Below are 16,562 nucleotides of genomic sequence, written 5' to 3' on the forward strand. Positions count from 1 at the left end.
CTATCTATCTATCTATCTATCTATCTATCTATCTATCTATCTATCTATCTATCTAATCTATGAAAGGCCTTCCAATGTAATTCCAGCCCAGATAGCTGGCTAGCACTCAGATAGCTGGCTGACTAGCTATAACAGGCCTTTAAATCCAGCTTCTTTCGCTTACGGCCAAACCACCTTGGGAACGCCTGATCTCGTCCGATCTCAGAAGCCAAGCAGGGTTGGGCTCAGTCAGTACCTAGATGGGAGACTGCCTGGGAATACTGAGTGCTGTAAGCTTTTTATTTTTGAGTTTCAGCCCCATTCATGAAGTGTCATTTAGCAGTTAGCTAGCATAATAAAGGATCTATCTATCTATCTATCTATCTATCTATCTATCTATCTATCTATCTATCTATCTATCTATCTATCTATCTATCTATCTATCTATCTATCTATCTATCTATCTATCTATCTATCTATCTATCTAATCTATGAAAGGCCTTCCAATGTAATTCCAGCCCAGATAGCTGGCTAGCACTCAGATAGCTGGCTGACTAGCTATAACAGGCCTTTAAATCCAGCTTCTTTCGCTTACGGCCAAACCGCCTTGGGAACGCCTGATCTCGTCCGATCTCAGAAGCCAAGCAGGGTTGGGCTCAGTCAGTACCTAGATGGGAGACTGCCTGGGAATACTGAGTGCTGTAAGCTTTTTATTTTTGGGTTTCAGCCCCATTCATGAAGTGTCATTTAGCAGTTAGCTAGCATAATAAAGGATCTATCTATCTATCTATCTATCTATCTATCTATCTATCTATCTATCTATCTATCTATCTATCTATCTATCTATCTATCTATCTATCTATCTATCTATCTATCTATCTATCTATCTATCTATCTATCTATCTATCTATCTATCTATCTAATCTATGAAAGGCCTTCCAATGTAATTCCAGCCCAGATAGCTGGCTAGCACTCAGATAGCTGGCTGACTAGCTATAACAGGCCTTTAAATCCAGCTTCTTTCGCTTACGGCCAAACCACCTTGGGAACGCCTGATCTCGTCCGATCTCAGAAGCCAAGCAGGGTTGGGCTCAGTCAGTACCTAGATGGGAGACTGCCTGGGAATACTGAGTGCTGTAAGCTTTTTATTTTTGAGTTTCAGCCCCATTCATGAAGTGTCATTTAGCAGTTAGCTAGCATAATAAAGGAACTATCTATCTATCTATCTATCTATCTATCTATCTATCTATCTATCTATCTATCTATCTATCTATCTATCTATCTATCTATCTATCTATCTATCTATCTATCTATCTATCTATCTATCTATCTATCTATCTATCTATCTAATCTATGAAAGGCCTTCCAATGTAATTCCAGCCCAGATAGCTGGCTAGCACTCAGATAGCTGGCTGACTAGCTATAACAGGCCTTTAAATCCAGCTTCTTTCGCTTACGGCCAAACCACCTTGGGAACGCCTGATCTCGTCCGATCTCAGAAGCCAAGCAGGGTTGGGCTCAGTCAGTACCTAGATGGGAGACTGCCTGGGAATACTGAGTGCTGTAAGCTTTTTATTTTTGAGTTTCAGCCCCATTCATGAAGTGTCATTTAGCAGTTAGCTAGCATAATAAAGGATCTATCTATCTATCTATCTATCTATCTATCTATCTATCTATCTATCTATCTATCTATCTATCTATCTATCTATCTATCTATCTATCTATCTATCTATCTATCTATCTATCTATCTATCTATCTATCTATCTATCTATCTATCTATCTATCTATCTATCTATCTATCTATCTATCTATCTATCTATCTATCTATCTATCTATCTATCTATCTATCTATCTATCTATCTATCTATCTATCTATCTATCTATCTATCTATCTATCTATCTATCTATCTATCTATCTATCTATCTATCTATCTATCTATCTATCTATCTATGAAAGGCCTTCCAATGTAATTCCAGCCCAGATAGCTGGCTAGCACTCAGATAGCTGGCTGACTAGCTATAACAGGCCTTTAAATCCAGCTTCTTTCGCTCACGGCCAAACCACCTTGGGAACGCCTGATCTCGTCCGATCTCAGAAGCCAAGCAGGGTTGGGCTCAGTCAGTACCTAGATGGGAGACTGCCTGGGAATACTGAGTGCTGTAAGCTTTTTATTTTTGAGTTTCAGCCCCATTCATGAAGTGTCATTTAGCAGTTAGCTAGCATAATAAAGGATCTATCTATCTATCTATCTATCTATCTATCTATCTATCTATCTATCTATCTATCTATCTATCTATCTATCTATCTATCTATCTATCTATCTATCTAATCTATGAAAGGCCTTCCAATGTAATTCCAGCCCAGATAGCTGGCTAGCACTCAGATAGCTGGCTGACTAGCTATAACAGGCCTTTAAATCCAGCTTCTTTCGCTTACGGCCAAACCGCCTTGGGAACGCCTGATCTCGTCCGATCTCAGAAGCCAAGCAGGGTTGGGCTCAGTCAGTACCTAGATGGGAGACTGCCTGGGAATACTGAGTGCTGTAAGCTTTTTATTTTTGGGTTTCAGCCCCATTCATGAAGTGTCATTTAGCAGTTAGCTAGCATAATAAAGGATCTATCTATCTATCTATCTATCTATCTATCTATCTATCTATCTATCTATCTATCTATCTATCTATCTATCTATCTATCTATCTATCTATCTATCTATCTATCTATCTATCTATCTATCTATCTATCTATCTATCTAATCTATGAAAGGCCTTCCAATGTAATTCCAGCCCAGATAGCTGGCTAGCACTCAGATAGCTGGCTGACTAGCTATAACAGGCCTTTAAATCCAGCTTCTTTCGCTTACGGCCAAACCACCTTGGGAACGCCTGATCTCGTCCGATCTCAGAAGCCAAGCAGGGTTGGGCTCAGTCAGTACCTAGATGGGAGACTGCCTGGGAATACTGAGTGCTGTAAGCTTTTTATTTTTGAGTTTCAGCCCCATTCATGAAGTGTCATTTAGCAGTTAGCTAGCATAATAAAGGATCTATCTATCTATCTATCTATCTATCTATCTATCTATCTATCTATCTATCTATCTATCTATCTATCTATCTATCTATCTATCTATCTATCTATCTATCTATCTATCTATCTATCTATCTAATCTATGAAAGGCCTTCCAATGTAATTCCAGCCCAGATAGCTGGCTAGCACTCAGAAAGCTGGCTGACTAGCTATAACAGGCCTTTAAATCCAGCTTCTTTCGCTTACGGCCAAACCGCCTTGGGAACGCCTGATCTCGTCCGATCTCAGAAGCCAAGCAGGGTTGGGCTCAGTCAGTACCTAGATGGGAGACTGCCTGGGAATACTGAGTGCTGTAAGCTTTTTATTTTTGGGTTTCAGCCCCATTCATGAAGTGTCATTTAGCAGTTAGCTAGCATAATAAAGGATCTATCTATCTATCTATCTATCTATCTATCTATCTATCTATCTATCTATCTATCTATCTATCTATCTATCTATCTATCTATCTATCTATCTATCTATCTATCTATCTATCTATCTATCTATCTATCTATCTATCTATCTAATCTATGAAAGGCCTTCCAATGTAATTCCAGCCCAGATAGCTGGCTAGCACTCAGATAGCTGGCTGACTAGCTATAACAGGCCTTTAAATCCAGCTTCTTTCGCTTACGGCCAAACCACCTTGGGAACGCCTGATCTCGTCCGATCTCAGAAGCCAAGCAGGGTTGGGCTCAGTCAGTACCTAGATGGGAGACTGCCTGGGAATACTGAGTGCTGTAAGCTTTTTATTTTTGAGTTTCAGCCCCATTCATGAAGTGTCATTTAGCAGTTAGCTAGCATAATAAAGGATCTATCTATCTATCTATCTATCTATCTATCTATCTATCTATCTATCTATCTATCTATCTATCTATCTATCTATCTATCTATCTATCTATCTATCTATCTATCTATCTATCTAATCTATGAAAGGCCTTCCAATGTAATTCCAGCCCAGATAGCTGGCTAGCACTCAGATAGCTGGCTGACTAGCTATAACAGGCCTTTAAATCCAGCTTCTTTCGCTTACGGCCAAACCGCCTTGGGAACGCCTGATCTCGTCCGATCTCAGAAGCCAAGCAGGGTTGGGCTCAGTCAGTACCTAGATGGGAGACTGCCTGGGAATACTGAGTGCTGTAAGCTTTTTATTTTTGGGTTTCAGCCCCATTCATGAAGTGTCATTTAGCAGTTAGCTAGCATAATAAAGGATCTATCTATCTATCTATCTATCTATCTATCTATCTATCTATCTATCTATCTATCTATCTATCTATCTATCTATCTATCTATCTATCTATCTATCTATCTATCTATCTATCTATCTATCTATCTATCTATCTATCTATCTATCTATCTATCTAATCTATGAAAGGCCTTCCAATGTAATTCCAGCCCAGATAGCTGGCTAGCACTCAGATAGCTGGCTGACTAGCTATAACAGGCCTTTAAATCCAGCTTCTTTCGCTTACGGCCAAACCACCTTGGGAACGCCTGATCTCGTCCGATCTCAGAAGCCAAGCAGGGTTGGGCTCAGTCAGTACCTAGATGGGAGACTGCCTGGGAATACTGAGTGCTGTAAGCTTTTTATTTTTGAGTTTCAGCCCCATTCATGAAGTGTCATTTAGCAGTTAGCTAGCATAATAAAGGAACTATCTATCTATCTATCTATCTATCTATCTATCTATCTATCTATCTATCTATCTATCTATCTATCTATCTATCTATCTATCTATCTATCTATCTATCTATCTATCTATCTATCTAATCTATGAAAGGCCTTCCAATGTAATTCCAGCCCAGATAGCTGGCTAGCACTCAGATAGCTGGCTGACTAGCTATAACAGGCCTTTAAATCCAGCTTCTTTCGCTTACGGCCAAACCACCTTGGGAACGCCTGATCTCGTCCGATCTCAGAAGCCAAGCAGGGTTGGGCTCAGTCAGTACCTAGATGGGAGACTGCCTGGGAATACTGAGTGCTGTAAGCTTTTTATTTTTGAGTTTCAGCCCCATTCATGAAGTGTCATTTAGCAGTTAGCTAGCATAATAAAGGATCTATCTATCTATCTATCTATCTATCTATCTATCTATCTATCTATCTATCTATCTATCTATCTATCTATCTATCTATCTATCTATCTATCTATCTATCTATCTATCTATCTATCTATCTATCTATCTATCTAATCTATGAAAGGCCTTCCAATGTAATTCCAGCCCAGATAGCTGGCTAGCACTCAGATAGCTGGCTGACTAGCTATAACAGGCCTTTAAATCCAGCTTCTTTCGCTTACGGCCAAACCACCTTGGGAACGCCTGATCTCGTCCGATCTCAGAAGCCAAGCAGGGTTGGGCTCAGTCAGTACCTAGATGGGAGACTGCCTGGGAATACTGAGTGCTGTAAGCTTTTTATTTTTGGGTTTCAGCCCCATTCATGAAGTGTCATTTAGCAGTTAGCTAGCATAATAAAGGATCTATCTATCTATCTATCTATCTATCTATCTATCTATCTATCTATCTATCTATCTATCTATCTATCTATCTATCTATCTATCTATCTATCTATCTATCTATCTATCTATCTATCTATCTATCTATCTATCTATCTATCTAATCTATGAAAGGCCTTCCAATGTAATTCCAGCCCAGATAGCTGGCTAGCACTCAGATAGCTGGCTGACTAGCTATAACAGGCCTTTAAATCCAGCTTCTTTCGCTTACGGCCAAACCACCTTGGGAACGCCTGATCTCGTCCGATCTCAGAAGCCAAGCAGGGTTGGGCTCAGTCAGTACCTAGATGGGAGACTGCCTGGGAATACTGAGTGCTGTAAGCTTTTTATTTTTGAGTTTCAGCCCCATTCATGAAGTGTCATTTAGCAGTTAGCTAGCATAATAAAGGATCTATCTATCTATCTATCTATCTATCTATCTATCTATCTATCTATCTATCTATCTATCTATCTATCTATCTATCTATCTATCTATCTATCTATCTATCTATCTATCTATCTATCTATCTATCTATCTATCTATCTATCTATCTATCTAATCTATGAAAGGCCTTCCAATGTAATTCCAGCCCAGATAGCTGGCTAGCACTCAGATAGCTGGCTGACTAGCTATAACAGGCCTTTAAATCCAGCTTCTTTCGCTTACGGCCAAACCGCCTTGGGAACGCCTGATCTCGTCCGATCTCAGAAGCCAAGCAGGGTTGGGCTCAGTCAGTACCTAGATGGGAGACTGCCTGGGAATACTGAGTGCTGTAAGCTTTTTATTTTTGGGTTTCAGCCCCATTCATGAAGTGTCATTTAGCAGTTAGCTAGCATAATAAAGGATCTATCTATCTATCTATCTATCTATCTATCTATCTATCTATCTATCTATCTATCTATCTATCTATCTATCTATCTATCTATCTATCTATCTATCTATCTATCTATCTATCTATCTATCTATCTATCTATCTATCTATCTAATCTATGAAAGGCCTTCCAATGTAATTCCAGCCCAGATAGCTGGCTAGCACTCAGATAGCTGGCTGACTAGCTATAACAGGCCTTTAAATCCAGCTTCTTTCGCTTACGGCCAAACCACCTTGGGAACGCCTGATCTCGTCCGATCTCAGAAGCCAAGCAGGGTTGGGCTCAGTCAGTACCTAGATGGGAGACTGCCTGGGAATACTGAGTGCTGTAAGCTTTTTATTTTTGAGTTTCAGCCCCATTCATGAAGTGTCATTTAGCAGTTAGCTAGCATAATAAAGGAACTATCTATCTATCTATCTATCTATCTATCTATCTATCTATCTATCTATCTATCTATCTATCTATCTATCTATCTATCTATCTATCTATCTATCTATCTATCTATCTATCTATCTATCTATCTATCTATCTATCTATCTATCTATCTAATCTATGAAAGGCCTTCCAATGTAATTCCAGCCCAGATAGCTGGCTAGCACTCAGATAGCTGGCTGACTAGCTATAACAGGCCTTTAAATCCAGCTTCTTTCGCTTACGGCCAAACCACCTTGGGAACGCCTGATCTCGTCCGATCTCAGAAGCCAAGCAGGGTTGGGCTCAGTCAGTACCTAGATGGGAGACTGCCTGGGAATACTGAGTGCTGTAAGCTTTTTATTTTTGAGTTTCAGCCCCATTCATGAAGTGTCATTTAGCAGTTAGCTAGCATAATAAAGGATCTATCTATCTATCTATCTATCTATCTATCTATCTATCTATCTATCTATCTATCTATCTATCTATCTATCTATCTATCTATCTATCTATCTATCTATCTAATCTATGAAAGGCCTTCCAATGTAATTCCAGCCCAGATAGCTGGCTAGCACTCAGATAGCTGGCTGACTAGCTATAACAGGCCTTTAAATCCAGCTTCTTTCGCTTACGGCCAAACCGCCTTGGGAACGCCTGATCTCGTCCGATCTCAGAAGCCAAGCAGGGTTGGGCTCAGTCAGTACCTAGATGGGAGACTGCCTGGGAATACTGAGTGCTGTAAGCTTTTTATTTTTGGGTTTCAGCCCCATTCATGAAGTGTCATTTAGCAGTTAGCTAGCATAATAAAGGATCTATCTATCTATCTATCTATCTATCTATCTATCTATCTATCTATCTATCTATCTATCTATCTATCTATCTATCTATCTATCTATCTATCTATCTATCTATCTATCTATCTATCTAATCTATGAAAGGCCTTCCAATGTAATTCCAGCCCAGATAGCTGGCTAGCACTCAGATAGCTGGCTGACTAGCTATAACAGGCCTTTAAATCCAGCTTCTTTCGCTTACGGCCAAACCACCTTGGGAACGCCTGATCTCGTCCGATCTCAGAAGCCAAGCAGGGTTGGGCTCAGTCAGTACCTAGATGGGAGACTGCCTGGGAATACTGAGTGCTGTAAGCTTTTTATTTTTGAGTTTCAGCCCCATTCATGAAGTGTCATTTAGCAGTTAGCTAGCATAATAAAGGATCTATCTATCTATCTATCTATCTATCTATCTATCTATCTATCTATCTATCTATCTATCTATCTATCTATCTATCTATCTATCTATCTATCTATCTATCTATCTATCTATCTATCTATCTATCTATCTATCTAATCTATGAAAGGCCTTCCAATGTAATTCCAGCCCAGATAGCTGGCTAGCACTCAGATAGCTGGCTGACTAGCTATAACAGGCCTTTAAATCCAGCTTCTTTCGCTTACGGCCAAACCGCCTTGGGAACGCCTGATCTCGTCCGATCTCAGAAGCCAAGCAGGGTTGGGCTCAGTCAGTACCTAGATGGGAGACTGCCTGGGAATACTGAGTGCTGTAAGCTTTTTATTTTTGGGTTTCAGCCCCATTCATGAAGTGTCATTTAGCAGTTAGCTAGCATAATAAAGGATCTATCTATCTATCTATCTATCTATCTATCTATCTATCTATCTATCTATCTATCTATCTATCTATCTATCTATCTATCTATCTATCTATCTATCTATCTATCTATCTATCTATCTATCTATCTATCTAATCTATGAAAGGCCTTCCAATGTAATTCCAGCCCAGATAGCTGGCTAGCACTCAGATAGCTGGCTGACTAGCTATAACAGGCCTTTAAATCCAGCTTCTTTCGCTTACGGCCAAACCACCTTGGGAACGCCTGATCTCGTCCGATCTCAGAAGCCAAGCAGGGTTGGGCTCAGTCAGTACCTAGATGGGAGACTGCCTGGGAATACTGAGTGCTGTAAGCTTTTTATTTTTGAGTTTCAGCCCCATTCATGAAGTGTCATTTAGCAGTTAGCTAGCATAATAAAGGATCTATCTATCTATCTATCTATCTATCTATCTATCTATCTATCTATCTATCTATCTATCTATCTATCTATCTATCTATCTATCTATCTATCTATCTATCTATCTATCTATCTATCTATCTATCTATCTATCTATCTATCTAATCTATGAAAGGCCTTCCAATGTAATTCCAGCCCAGATAGCTGGCTAGCACTCAGATAGCTGGCTGACTAGCTATAACAGGCCTTTAAATCCAGCTTCTTTCGCTTACGGCCAAACCGCCTTGGAACGCCTGATCTCGTCCGATCTCAGAAGCCAAGCAGGGTTGGGGCTCAGTCAGTACCTAGATGGAGACTGCCTGGGAATACTGAGTGCTGTAAGCTTTTTATTTTTGGGTTTCAGCCCCATTCATGAAGTGTCATTAGCAGTTAGCTAGCATAATAAAGGATCTATCTATCTATCTATCTATCTATCTATCTCTATCTATCTATCTATCTATCTATCTATCTATCTATCTATCTATCTATCTATCTATCTATCTATCTATCTATCTATCTATCTATCTATCTATCTAATCTATGAAAGGCCTTCCAATGTAATTCCAGCCCAGATAGCTGGCTAGCACTCAGATAGCTGGCTGACTAGCTATAACAGGCCTTTAAATCCAGCTTCTTTCGCTTACGGCCAAACCACCTTGGGAACGCCTGATCTCGTCCGATCTCAGAAGCCAAGCAGGGTTGGGCTCAGTCAGTACCTAGATGGGAGACTGCCTGGGAATACTGAGTGCTGTAAGCTTTTTATTTTTGAGTTTCAGCCCCATTCATGAAGTGTCATTTAGCAGTTAGCTAGCATAATAAAGGAATATCTATCTATCTATCTATCTATCTATCTATCTATCTATCTATCTATCTATCTATCTATCTATCTATCTATCTATCTATATCTATCTATCTATCTATCTATCTATCTATCTATCTATCTATCTATCTAATCTATGAAAGGCCTTCCAATGTAATTCCAGCCCAGATAGCTGGCTAGCACTCAGATAGCTGGCTGACTAGCTATAACAGGCCTTTAAATCCAGCTTCTTTCGCTTACGGCCAAACCACCTTGGGAACGCCTGATCTCGTCCGATCTCAGAAGCCAAGCAGGGTTGGGCTCAGTCAGTACCTAGATGGGAGACTGCCTGGGAATACTGAGTGCTGTAAGCTTTTTATTTTTGAGTTTCAGCCCCATTCATGAAGTGTCATTTAGCAGTTAGCTAGCATAATAAAGGATCTATCTATCTATCTATCTATCTATCTATCTATATCTATCTATCTATCTATCTATCTATCTATCTATCTATCTATCTATCTATCTCTATCTATCTATCTATCTATCTATCTATCTATCTATCTATCTAATCTATGAAAGGCCTTCCAATGTAATTCCAGCCAGATAGCTGGCTAGCACTCAGATAGCTGGCTGACTAGCTATAACAGGCCTTTAAATCCAGCTTCTTTCGCTTACGGCCAAACCACCTTGGGAACTGCCTGATCTCGTCCGATCTCAGAAGCCAAGCAGGGTTGGGCTCAGTCAGTACCTAGATGGGAGACTGCCTGGGAATACTGAGTGCTGTAAGCTTTTTATTTTTGAGGTTTCAGCCCCATTCATGAAGTGTCATTTAGCAGTTAGCTAGCATAATAAAGGATCTATCTATCTATCTATCTATCTATCTATCTATCTATCTATCTATCTATCTCTATCTATCTATCTATCTATTCTATCTATCTATCTATCTATCTATCTATCTATCTATCTATCTATCTATATCTATCTATCTATCTATCTATCTAATCTATGAAAGGCCTTCCAATGTAATTCCAGCCCAGATAGCTGGCTAGCACTCAGATAGCTGGCTGACTAGCTATAACAGGCCTTTAAATCCAGCTTCTTTCGCTTACGGCCAAACCACCTTGGGAACGCCTGATCTCGTCCGATCTCAGAAGCCAAGCAGGGTTGGGCTCAGTCAGTACCTAGATGGGAGACTGCCTGGGAATACTGAGTGCTGTAAGCTTTTTATTTTTGAGTTTCAGCCCCATTCATGAAGTGTCATTTAGCAGTTAGCTAGCATAATAAAGGATCTATCTATCTATCTATCTATCTATCTATCTATCTATCTATCTATCTATCTATCTATCTATCTATCTATCTATCTATCTATCTATCTATCTATCTATCTATCTATCTCTATCTATCTATCTATCTATCTATCTAATCTATGAAAGGCCTTCCAATGTAATTCCAGCCCAGATAGCTGGCTAGCACTCAGATAGCTGGCTGACTAGCTATAACAGGCCTTTAAATCCAGCTTCTTTCGCTTACGGCCAAACCGCCTTGGGAACGCCTGATCTCGTCCGATCTCAGAAGCCAAGCAGGGTTGGGCTCAGTCAGTACCTAGATGGGAGACTGCCTGGGAATACTGAGTGCTGTAAGCTTTTTATTTTTGGGTTTCAGCCCCATTCATGAAGTGTCATTTAGCAGTTAGCTAGCATAATAAAGGATCTATCTATCTATCTATCTATCTATCTATCTATCTATCTATCTATCTATCTATCTATCTATCTATCTATCTATCTATCTATCTATCTATCTATCTATCTATCTATCTATCTATCTATCTAATCTATGAAAGGCCTTCCAATGTAATTCCAGCCCAGATAGCTGGCTAGCACTCAGATAGCTGGCTGACTAGCTATAACAGGCCTTTAAATCCAGCTTCTTTCGCTTACGGCCAAACCACCTTGGGAACGCCCTGATCTCGTCCGATCTCAGAAGCCAAGCAGGGTTGGGCTCAGTCAGTACCTAGATGGGAGACTGCCTGGGAATACTGAGTGCTGTAAGCTTTTTATTTTTGAGTTTCAGCCCCATTCATGAAGTGTCATTTAGCAGTTAGCTAGCATAATAAAGGATCTATCTATCTATCTATCTATCTATCTATCTATCTATCTATCTATCTATCTATCTATCTATCTATCTATCTATCTATCTATCTATCTATCTATCTATCTATCTATCTATCTATCTATCTAATCTATGAAAGGCCTTCCAATGTAATTCCAGCCCAGATAGCTGGCTAGCACTCAGATAGCTGGCTGACTAGCTATAACAGGCCTTTAAATCCAGCTTCTTTCGCTTACGGCCAAACCACCTTGGGAACGCCTGATCTCGTCCGATCTCAGAAGCCAAGCAGGGTTGGGCTCAGTCAGTACCTAGATGGGAGACTGCCTGGGAATACTGAGTGCTGTAAGCTTTTTATTTTTGAGTTTCAGCCCCATTCATGAAGTGTCATTTAGCAGTTAGCTAGCATAATAAAGGATCTATCTATCTATCTATCTATCTATCTATCTATCTATCTATCTATCTATCTATCTATCTATCTATCTATCTATCTATCTATCTATCTATCTATCTATCTATCTATCTATCTATCTATCTATCTATCTATCTAATCTATGAAAGGCCTTCCAATGTAATTCCAGCCCAGATAGCTGGCTAGCACTCAGATAGCTGGCTGACTAGCTATAACAGGCTTTAAATCCAGCTTCTTTCGCTTACGGCCAAACCACCTTGGGAACGCCTGATCTCGTCCGATCTCAGAAGCCAAGCAGGGTTGGGCTCAGTCAGTACCTAGATGGGGAGACTGCCTGGGAATACTGAGTGCTGTAAGCTTTTTATTTTTGGGTTTCAGCCCATTCATGAAGTGTCATTTAGCAGTTAGCTAGCATAATAAAGGATCTATCTATCTATCTATCTATCTATCTATCTATCTATCTATCTATCTATCTATCTATCTATCTATCTATCTATCTATCTATCTATCTATCTATCTATCTATCTATCTATCTAATCTATGAAAGGCCTTCCAATGTAATTCCAGCCCAGATAGCTGGCTAGCACTCAGATAGCTGGCTGACTAGCTATAACAGGCCTTTAAATCCAGCTTCTTTCGCTTACGGCCAAACCACCTTGGGAACGCCTGATCTCGTCCGATCTCAGAAGCCAAGCAGGGGTTGGGCTCAGTCAGTACCTAGATGGGAGACTGCCTGGGAATACTGAGTGCTGTAAGCTTTTTATTTTTGAGTTTCAGCCCCATTCATGAAGTGTCATTTAGCAGTTAGCTAGCATAATAAAGGATCTATCTATCTATCTATCTATCTATCTATCTATCTATCTATCTATCTATCTATCTATCTATCTATCTATCTATCTATCTATCTATCTATCTATCTATCTTATCTATCTATCTATCTATCTATCTATCTATCTATCTATCTAATCTATGAAAGGCCTTCCAATGTAATTCCAGCCCAGATAGCTGGCTAGCACTCAGATAGCTGGCTGACTAGCTATAACAGGCCTTTAAATCCAGCTTCTTTCGCTTACGGCCAAACCGACCTTGGGAACGCCTGATCTCGTCCGATCTCAGAAGCCAAGCAGGGTTGGGCTCAGTCAGTACCTAGATGGGAGACTGCCTGGGAATACTGAGTGCTGTAAGCTTTTTATTTTTGGGTTTCAGCCCCATTCATGAAGTGTCATTTAGCAGTTAGCTAGCATAATAAAGGATCTATCTATCTATCTATCTATCTATCTATCTATCTATCTATCTATCTATCTATCTATCTATCTATCTATCTATCTATCTATCTATCTATCTATCTATCTATCTATCTATCTATCTATCTATCTATCTAATCTATGAAAGGCCTTCCAATGTAATTCCAGCCCAGATAGCTGGCTAGCACTCAGATAGCTGGCTGACTAGCTATAACAGGCCTTTAAATCCAGCTTCTTTCGCTTACGGCCAAACCACCTTGGGAACGCCTGATCTCGTCCGATCTCAGAAGCCAAGCAGGGTTGGGCTCAGTCAGTACCTAGATGGGAGACTGCCTGGGAATACTGAGTGCTGTAAGCTTTTTATTTTTGAGTTTCAGCCCCATTCATGAAGTGTCATTTAGCAGTTAGCTAGCATAATAAAGGAACTATCTATCTATCTATCTATCTATCTATCTATCTATCTATCTATCTATCTATCTATCTATCTATCTATCTATCTATCTATCTATCTATCTATCTATCTATCTATCTATCTATCTATCTATCTATCTAATCTATGAAAGGCCTTCCAATGTAATTCCAGCCCAGATAGCTGGCTAGCACTCAGATAGCTGGCTGACTAGCTATAACAGGCCTTTAAATCCAGCTTCTTTCGCTTACGGCCAAACCACCTTGGGAACGCCTGATCCTCGTCCGATCTCAGAAGCCAAGCAGGGTTGGCTCAGTCAGTACCTAGATGGGAGACTGCCTGGGAATACTGAGTGCTGTAAGCTTTTTATTTTTGAGTTTCAGCCCCATTCATGAAGTGTCATTTAGCAGTTAGCTAGCATAATAAAGGATCTATCTATCTATCTATCTATCTATCTATCTATCTATCTATCTATCTATCTATCTATCTATCTATCTATCTATCTATCTATCTATCTATCTATCTATCTATCTATCTATCTATCTATCTATCTATCTAATCTATGAAAGGCCTTCCAATGTAATTCCAGCCCAGATAGCTGGCTAGCACTCAGATAGCTGGCTGACTAGCTATAACAGGCCTTTAAATCCAGCTTCTTTCGCTTACGGGCCAAACCAGCCTTGGGGAACGCCTGATCTCGTCCGATCTCAGAAGCCAAGCAGGGTTGGGCTCAGTCAGTACCTAGATGGGATGACTGCCTGGGAATACTGAGTGCTGTAAGCTTTTTATTTTTGAGTTTCAGCCCCATTCATGAAGTGTCATTTAGCAGTTAGCTAGCATAATAAAGGATCTATCTATCTATCTATCTATCTATCTATCTATCTATCTATCTATCTATCTATCTATCTATCTATCTATCTATCTATCTATCTATCTATCTATCTATCTATCTATCTATCTATCTATCTAATCTATGAAAGGCTTCCAATGTAATTCCAGCCCAGATAGCTGGCTAGCACTCAGATAGCTGGCTGACTAGCTATAACAGGCCTTTAAATCCAGCTTCTTTCGCTTACGGCCAAACCACCTTGGGAACGCCTGATCTCGTCCGATCTCAGAAGCCAAGCAGGGTTGGGCTCAGTCAGTACCTAGATGGGAGACTGCCTGGGAATACTGAGTGCTGTAAGCTTTTTATTTTTGAGTTTCAGCCCCATTCATGAAGTGTCATTTAGCAGTTAGCTAGCATAATAAAGGAACTATCTATCTATCTATCTATCTATCTATCTATCTATCTATCTATCTATCTATCTATCTATCTATCTATCTATCTATCTATCTATCTATCTATCTATCTATCTATCTATCTATCTATCTATCTATCTATCTAATCTATGAAAGGCCTTCCAATGTAATTCCAGCCCCAGATAGCTGGCTAGCAGACTCAGATAGCTGGCTGACTAGCTATAACAGGCCTTTAAATCCAGCTTCTTTCGCTTACGGCCAAACCACCTTGGGAACGCCTGATCTCGTCCGATCTCAGAAGCCAAGCAGGGTTGGGCTCAGTCAGTACCTAGATGGGAGACTGCCTGGGAATACTGAGTGCTGTAAAGCTTTTATTTTTTGGGTTTCAGCCCCATTCATGAAGTGTCATTTAGCAGTTAGCTAGCATAATTAAGGGATCTATCTATCTATCTATCTATCTATCTATCTATCTATCTATCTATCTATCTATCTATCTATCTATCTATCTATCTATCTATCTATCTATCTATCTACTCTATCTATCTAATCTATGAAAGGCCTTCAATGTAATTCCAGCCCAGATAGCTGGCTAGCACTCAGATAGCTGGCTGACTAGCTATAACAGGCTTTAAATCCAGCTTCTTTCGCTTACGGCCAAACAACCTTGGGAACGCACTGATCTCGTCCGATCTCAGAAGCCAAGCAGGGTTGGGCTCAGTCAGTACCTAGATGGGAGACTGCCTGGGAATACTGAGTGCTGTAAGCTTTTTATTTTTGAGTTTCAGCCCCATTCATGAAGTGTCATTTAGCAGTTAGCTAGCATAATAAAGTATCTATCTATCTATCTATCTATCTATCTATCTATCTATCTATCTATCTATCTATCTATCTTATCTATCTATCTATCTATCTATCTATCTATCTATCTATCTATCTATCTATCTAATCTATGAAAGGCCTTCCAATGTAATTCCAGCCCAGATAGCTGGCTAGCACTCAGATAGCTGGCTGACTAGCTATAACAGGCCTTTAAATCCAGCTTCTTTCGCTTACGGCCAAACCACCTTGGAACGCCTGATCTCGTCCGGATCTCAGAAGCCAAGCAGGGTTGGGCTCAGTCAAGTACCTAGATGGGAGACTGCCTGGGAATACTGAGTGCTGTAAGACTTTTTATTTTTGAGTTTCAGCCCCATTCATGAAGTGTCATTTAGCAGTTAGCTAGCATAATAAAGGATCTATCTATCTATCTATCTATCTATCTATCTATCTATCATCTATCTATCTATCTATCTATCTATCTAAGTCTATCTAATCTATCTATCTATCTATCTATCTATCTATCTATCTATCTAATCTATGAAAGGCCTATGTCCAATGTAATTCCAGCCCAGATAGCTGGCTAGTCACTCAGATAGCTGGGCTGACTAGCTATAACAGGCCTTTAAATCCAGCTTCTTTCGCTTACGGCCAAACC

At 40.0% G+C, this 16,562-nt stretch overlaps 27 non-coding genes and 12 pseudogenes across 27 annotated transcripts; all 39 read left to right on the top strand.

Moving 5' to 3' along the window:
- Nucleotides 1–157: 157 nt before the first annotated feature.
- Nucleotides 158–276, top strand: LOC134306540 (5S ribosomal RNA). The gene has a single exon (XR_010009281.1). It is a non-coding gene; the product is annotated as a 5S ribosomal RNA (ribosomal RNA).
- Nucleotides 277–568: 292 nt separating this feature from the next.
- Nucleotides 569–687, top strand: LOC134306567 (5S ribosomal RNA). The gene has a single exon (XR_010009308.1). It is a non-coding gene; the product is annotated as a 5S ribosomal RNA (ribosomal RNA).
- A 316-nt stretch (nt 688–1,003) lies between these two features.
- LOC134306541 (5S ribosomal RNA) lies at nt 1,004–1,122 on the top strand. The gene has a single exon (XR_010009282.1). It is a non-coding gene; the product is annotated as a 5S ribosomal RNA (ribosomal RNA).
- A 308-nt stretch (nt 1,123–1,430) lies between these two features.
- LOC134306542 (5S ribosomal RNA) lies at nt 1,431–1,549 on the top strand. Its single transcript, XR_010009283.1, has one exon. It is a non-coding gene; the product is annotated as a 5S ribosomal RNA (ribosomal RNA).
- Nucleotides 1,550–2,028: 479 nt separating this feature from the next.
- Nucleotides 2,029–2,147, top strand: LOC134306609 (5S ribosomal RNA; annotated as a pseudogene).
- Nucleotides 2,148–2,411: 264 nt separating this feature from the next.
- On the top strand, nt 2,412–2,530 carry LOC134306568 (5S ribosomal RNA). Its single transcript, XR_010009309.1, has one exon. It is a non-coding gene; the product is annotated as a 5S ribosomal RNA (ribosomal RNA).
- A 304-nt stretch (nt 2,531–2,834) lies between these two features.
- Nucleotides 2,835–2,953, top strand: LOC134306544 (5S ribosomal RNA). The gene has a single exon (XR_010009285.1). It is a non-coding gene; the product is annotated as a 5S ribosomal RNA (ribosomal RNA).
- Nucleotides 2,954–3,241: 288 nt separating this feature from the next.
- Nucleotides 3,242–3,360, top strand: LOC134306569 (5S ribosomal RNA). Its single transcript, XR_010009310.1, has one exon. It is a non-coding gene; the product is annotated as a 5S ribosomal RNA (ribosomal RNA).
- A 308-nt stretch (nt 3,361–3,668) lies between these two features.
- Nucleotides 3,669–3,787, top strand: LOC134306545 (5S ribosomal RNA). The gene has a single exon (XR_010009286.1). It is a non-coding gene; the product is annotated as a 5S ribosomal RNA (ribosomal RNA).
- A 280-nt stretch (nt 3,788–4,067) lies between these two features.
- LOC134306571 (5S ribosomal RNA) lies at nt 4,068–4,186 on the top strand. The gene has a single exon (XR_010009311.1). It is a non-coding gene; the product is annotated as a 5S ribosomal RNA (ribosomal RNA).
- A 320-nt stretch (nt 4,187–4,506) lies between these two features.
- LOC134306546 (5S ribosomal RNA) lies at nt 4,507–4,625 on the top strand. Its single transcript, XR_010009287.1, has one exon. It is a non-coding gene; the product is annotated as a 5S ribosomal RNA (ribosomal RNA).
- Nucleotides 4,626–4,909: 284 nt separating this feature from the next.
- On the top strand, nt 4,910–5,028 carry LOC134306547 (5S ribosomal RNA). The gene has a single exon (XR_010009288.1). It is a non-coding gene; the product is annotated as a 5S ribosomal RNA (ribosomal RNA).
- Nucleotides 5,029–5,328: 300 nt separating this feature from the next.
- LOC134306548 (5S ribosomal RNA) lies at nt 5,329–5,447 on the top strand. Its single transcript, XR_010009289.1, has one exon. It is a non-coding gene; the product is annotated as a 5S ribosomal RNA (ribosomal RNA).
- Nucleotides 5,448–5,755: 308 nt separating this feature from the next.
- On the top strand, nt 5,756–5,874 carry LOC134306549 (5S ribosomal RNA). Its single transcript, XR_010009290.1, has one exon. It is a non-coding gene; the product is annotated as a 5S ribosomal RNA (ribosomal RNA).
- Nucleotides 5,875–6,190: 316 nt separating this feature from the next.
- LOC134306572 (5S ribosomal RNA) lies at nt 6,191–6,309 on the top strand. The gene has a single exon (XR_010009312.1). It is a non-coding gene; the product is annotated as a 5S ribosomal RNA (ribosomal RNA).
- Nucleotides 6,310–6,617: 308 nt separating this feature from the next.
- LOC134306550 (5S ribosomal RNA) lies at nt 6,618–6,736 on the top strand. Its single transcript, XR_010009291.1, has one exon. It is a non-coding gene; the product is annotated as a 5S ribosomal RNA (ribosomal RNA).
- Nucleotides 6,737–7,052: 316 nt separating this feature from the next.
- LOC134306551 (5S ribosomal RNA) lies at nt 7,053–7,171 on the top strand. The gene has a single exon (XR_010009292.1). It is a non-coding gene; the product is annotated as a 5S ribosomal RNA (ribosomal RNA).
- A 268-nt stretch (nt 7,172–7,439) lies between these two features.
- Nucleotides 7,440–7,558, top strand: LOC134306573 (5S ribosomal RNA). The gene has a single exon (XR_010009313.1). It is a non-coding gene; the product is annotated as a 5S ribosomal RNA (ribosomal RNA).
- Nucleotides 7,559–7,842: 284 nt separating this feature from the next.
- On the top strand, nt 7,843–7,961 carry LOC134306552 (5S ribosomal RNA). Its single transcript, XR_010009293.1, has one exon. It is a non-coding gene; the product is annotated as a 5S ribosomal RNA (ribosomal RNA).
- Nucleotides 7,962–8,261: 300 nt separating this feature from the next.
- Nucleotides 8,262–8,380, top strand: LOC134306574 (5S ribosomal RNA). The gene has a single exon (XR_010009314.1). It is a non-coding gene; the product is annotated as a 5S ribosomal RNA (ribosomal RNA).
- Nucleotides 8,381–8,676: 296 nt separating this feature from the next.
- Nucleotides 8,677–8,795, top strand: LOC134306553 (5S ribosomal RNA). The gene has a single exon (XR_010009294.1). It is a non-coding gene; the product is annotated as a 5S ribosomal RNA (ribosomal RNA).
- A 308-nt stretch (nt 8,796–9,103) lies between these two features.
- Nucleotides 9,104–9,221, top strand: LOC134306627 (5S ribosomal RNA; annotated as a pseudogene).
- Nucleotides 9,222–9,514: 293 nt separating this feature from the next.
- LOC134306555 (5S ribosomal RNA) lies at nt 9,515–9,633 on the top strand. The gene has a single exon (XR_010009296.1). It is a non-coding gene; the product is annotated as a 5S ribosomal RNA (ribosomal RNA).
- A 297-nt stretch (nt 9,634–9,930) lies between these two features.
- On the top strand, nt 9,931–10,049 carry LOC134306556 (5S ribosomal RNA). The gene has a single exon (XR_010009297.1). It is a non-coding gene; the product is annotated as a 5S ribosomal RNA (ribosomal RNA).
- A 295-nt stretch (nt 10,050–10,344) lies between these two features.
- LOC134306616 (5S ribosomal RNA) lies at nt 10,345–10,464 on the top strand (annotated as a pseudogene).
- A 314-nt stretch (nt 10,465–10,778) lies between these two features.
- Nucleotides 10,779–10,897, top strand: LOC134306557 (5S ribosomal RNA). The gene has a single exon (XR_010009298.1). It is a non-coding gene; the product is annotated as a 5S ribosomal RNA (ribosomal RNA).
- Nucleotides 10,898–11,199: 302 nt separating this feature from the next.
- Nucleotides 11,200–11,318, top strand: LOC134306575 (5S ribosomal RNA). The gene has a single exon (XR_010009315.1). It is a non-coding gene; the product is annotated as a 5S ribosomal RNA (ribosomal RNA).
- A 288-nt stretch (nt 11,319–11,606) lies between these two features.
- On the top strand, nt 11,607–11,726 carry LOC134306610 (5S ribosomal RNA; annotated as a pseudogene).
- A 288-nt stretch (nt 11,727–12,014) lies between these two features.
- Nucleotides 12,015–12,133, top strand: LOC134306558 (5S ribosomal RNA). Its single transcript, XR_010009299.1, has one exon. It is a non-coding gene; the product is annotated as a 5S ribosomal RNA (ribosomal RNA).
- Nucleotides 12,134–12,432: 299 nt separating this feature from the next.
- Nucleotides 12,433–12,552, top strand: LOC134306619 (5S ribosomal RNA; annotated as a pseudogene).
- A 279-nt stretch (nt 12,553–12,831) lies between these two features.
- LOC134306618 (5S ribosomal RNA) lies at nt 12,832–12,951 on the top strand (annotated as a pseudogene).
- A 309-nt stretch (nt 12,952–13,260) lies between these two features.
- On the top strand, nt 13,261–13,380 carry LOC134306615 (5S ribosomal RNA; annotated as a pseudogene).
- Nucleotides 13,381–13,676: 296 nt separating this feature from the next.
- On the top strand, nt 13,677–13,795 carry LOC134306559 (5S ribosomal RNA). The gene has a single exon (XR_010009300.1). It is a non-coding gene; the product is annotated as a 5S ribosomal RNA (ribosomal RNA).
- Nucleotides 13,796–14,091: 296 nt separating this feature from the next.
- On the top strand, nt 14,092–14,210 carry LOC134306623 (5S ribosomal RNA; annotated as a pseudogene).
- Nucleotides 14,211–14,506: 296 nt separating this feature from the next.
- Nucleotides 14,507–14,629, top strand: LOC134306628 (5S ribosomal RNA; annotated as a pseudogene).
- Nucleotides 14,630–14,916: 287 nt separating this feature from the next.
- Nucleotides 14,917–15,035, top strand: LOC134306560 (5S ribosomal RNA). The gene has a single exon (XR_010009301.1). It is a non-coding gene; the product is annotated as a 5S ribosomal RNA (ribosomal RNA).
- A 303-nt stretch (nt 15,036–15,338) lies between these two features.
- Nucleotides 15,339–15,457, top strand: LOC134306617 (5S ribosomal RNA; annotated as a pseudogene).
- Nucleotides 15,458–15,734: 277 nt separating this feature from the next.
- Nucleotides 15,735–15,854, top strand: LOC134306625 (5S ribosomal RNA; annotated as a pseudogene).
- A 281-nt stretch (nt 15,855–16,135) lies between these two features.
- On the top strand, nt 16,136–16,255 carry LOC134306626 (5S ribosomal RNA; annotated as a pseudogene).
- The last annotated feature ends 307 nt before the right edge of the window (nt 16,256–16,562 follow it).

The sequence above is a fragment of the Trichomycterus rosablanca genome, unplaced genomic scaffold (genome assembly GCF_030014385.1).
Source record: "Trichomycterus rosablanca isolate fTriRos1 unplaced genomic scaffold, fTriRos1.hap1 scaffold_204, whole genome shotgun sequence".
NCBI classification, from domain to species: Eukaryota; Metazoa; Chordata; class Actinopteri; order Siluriformes; family Trichomycteridae; genus Trichomycterus; species Trichomycterus rosablanca.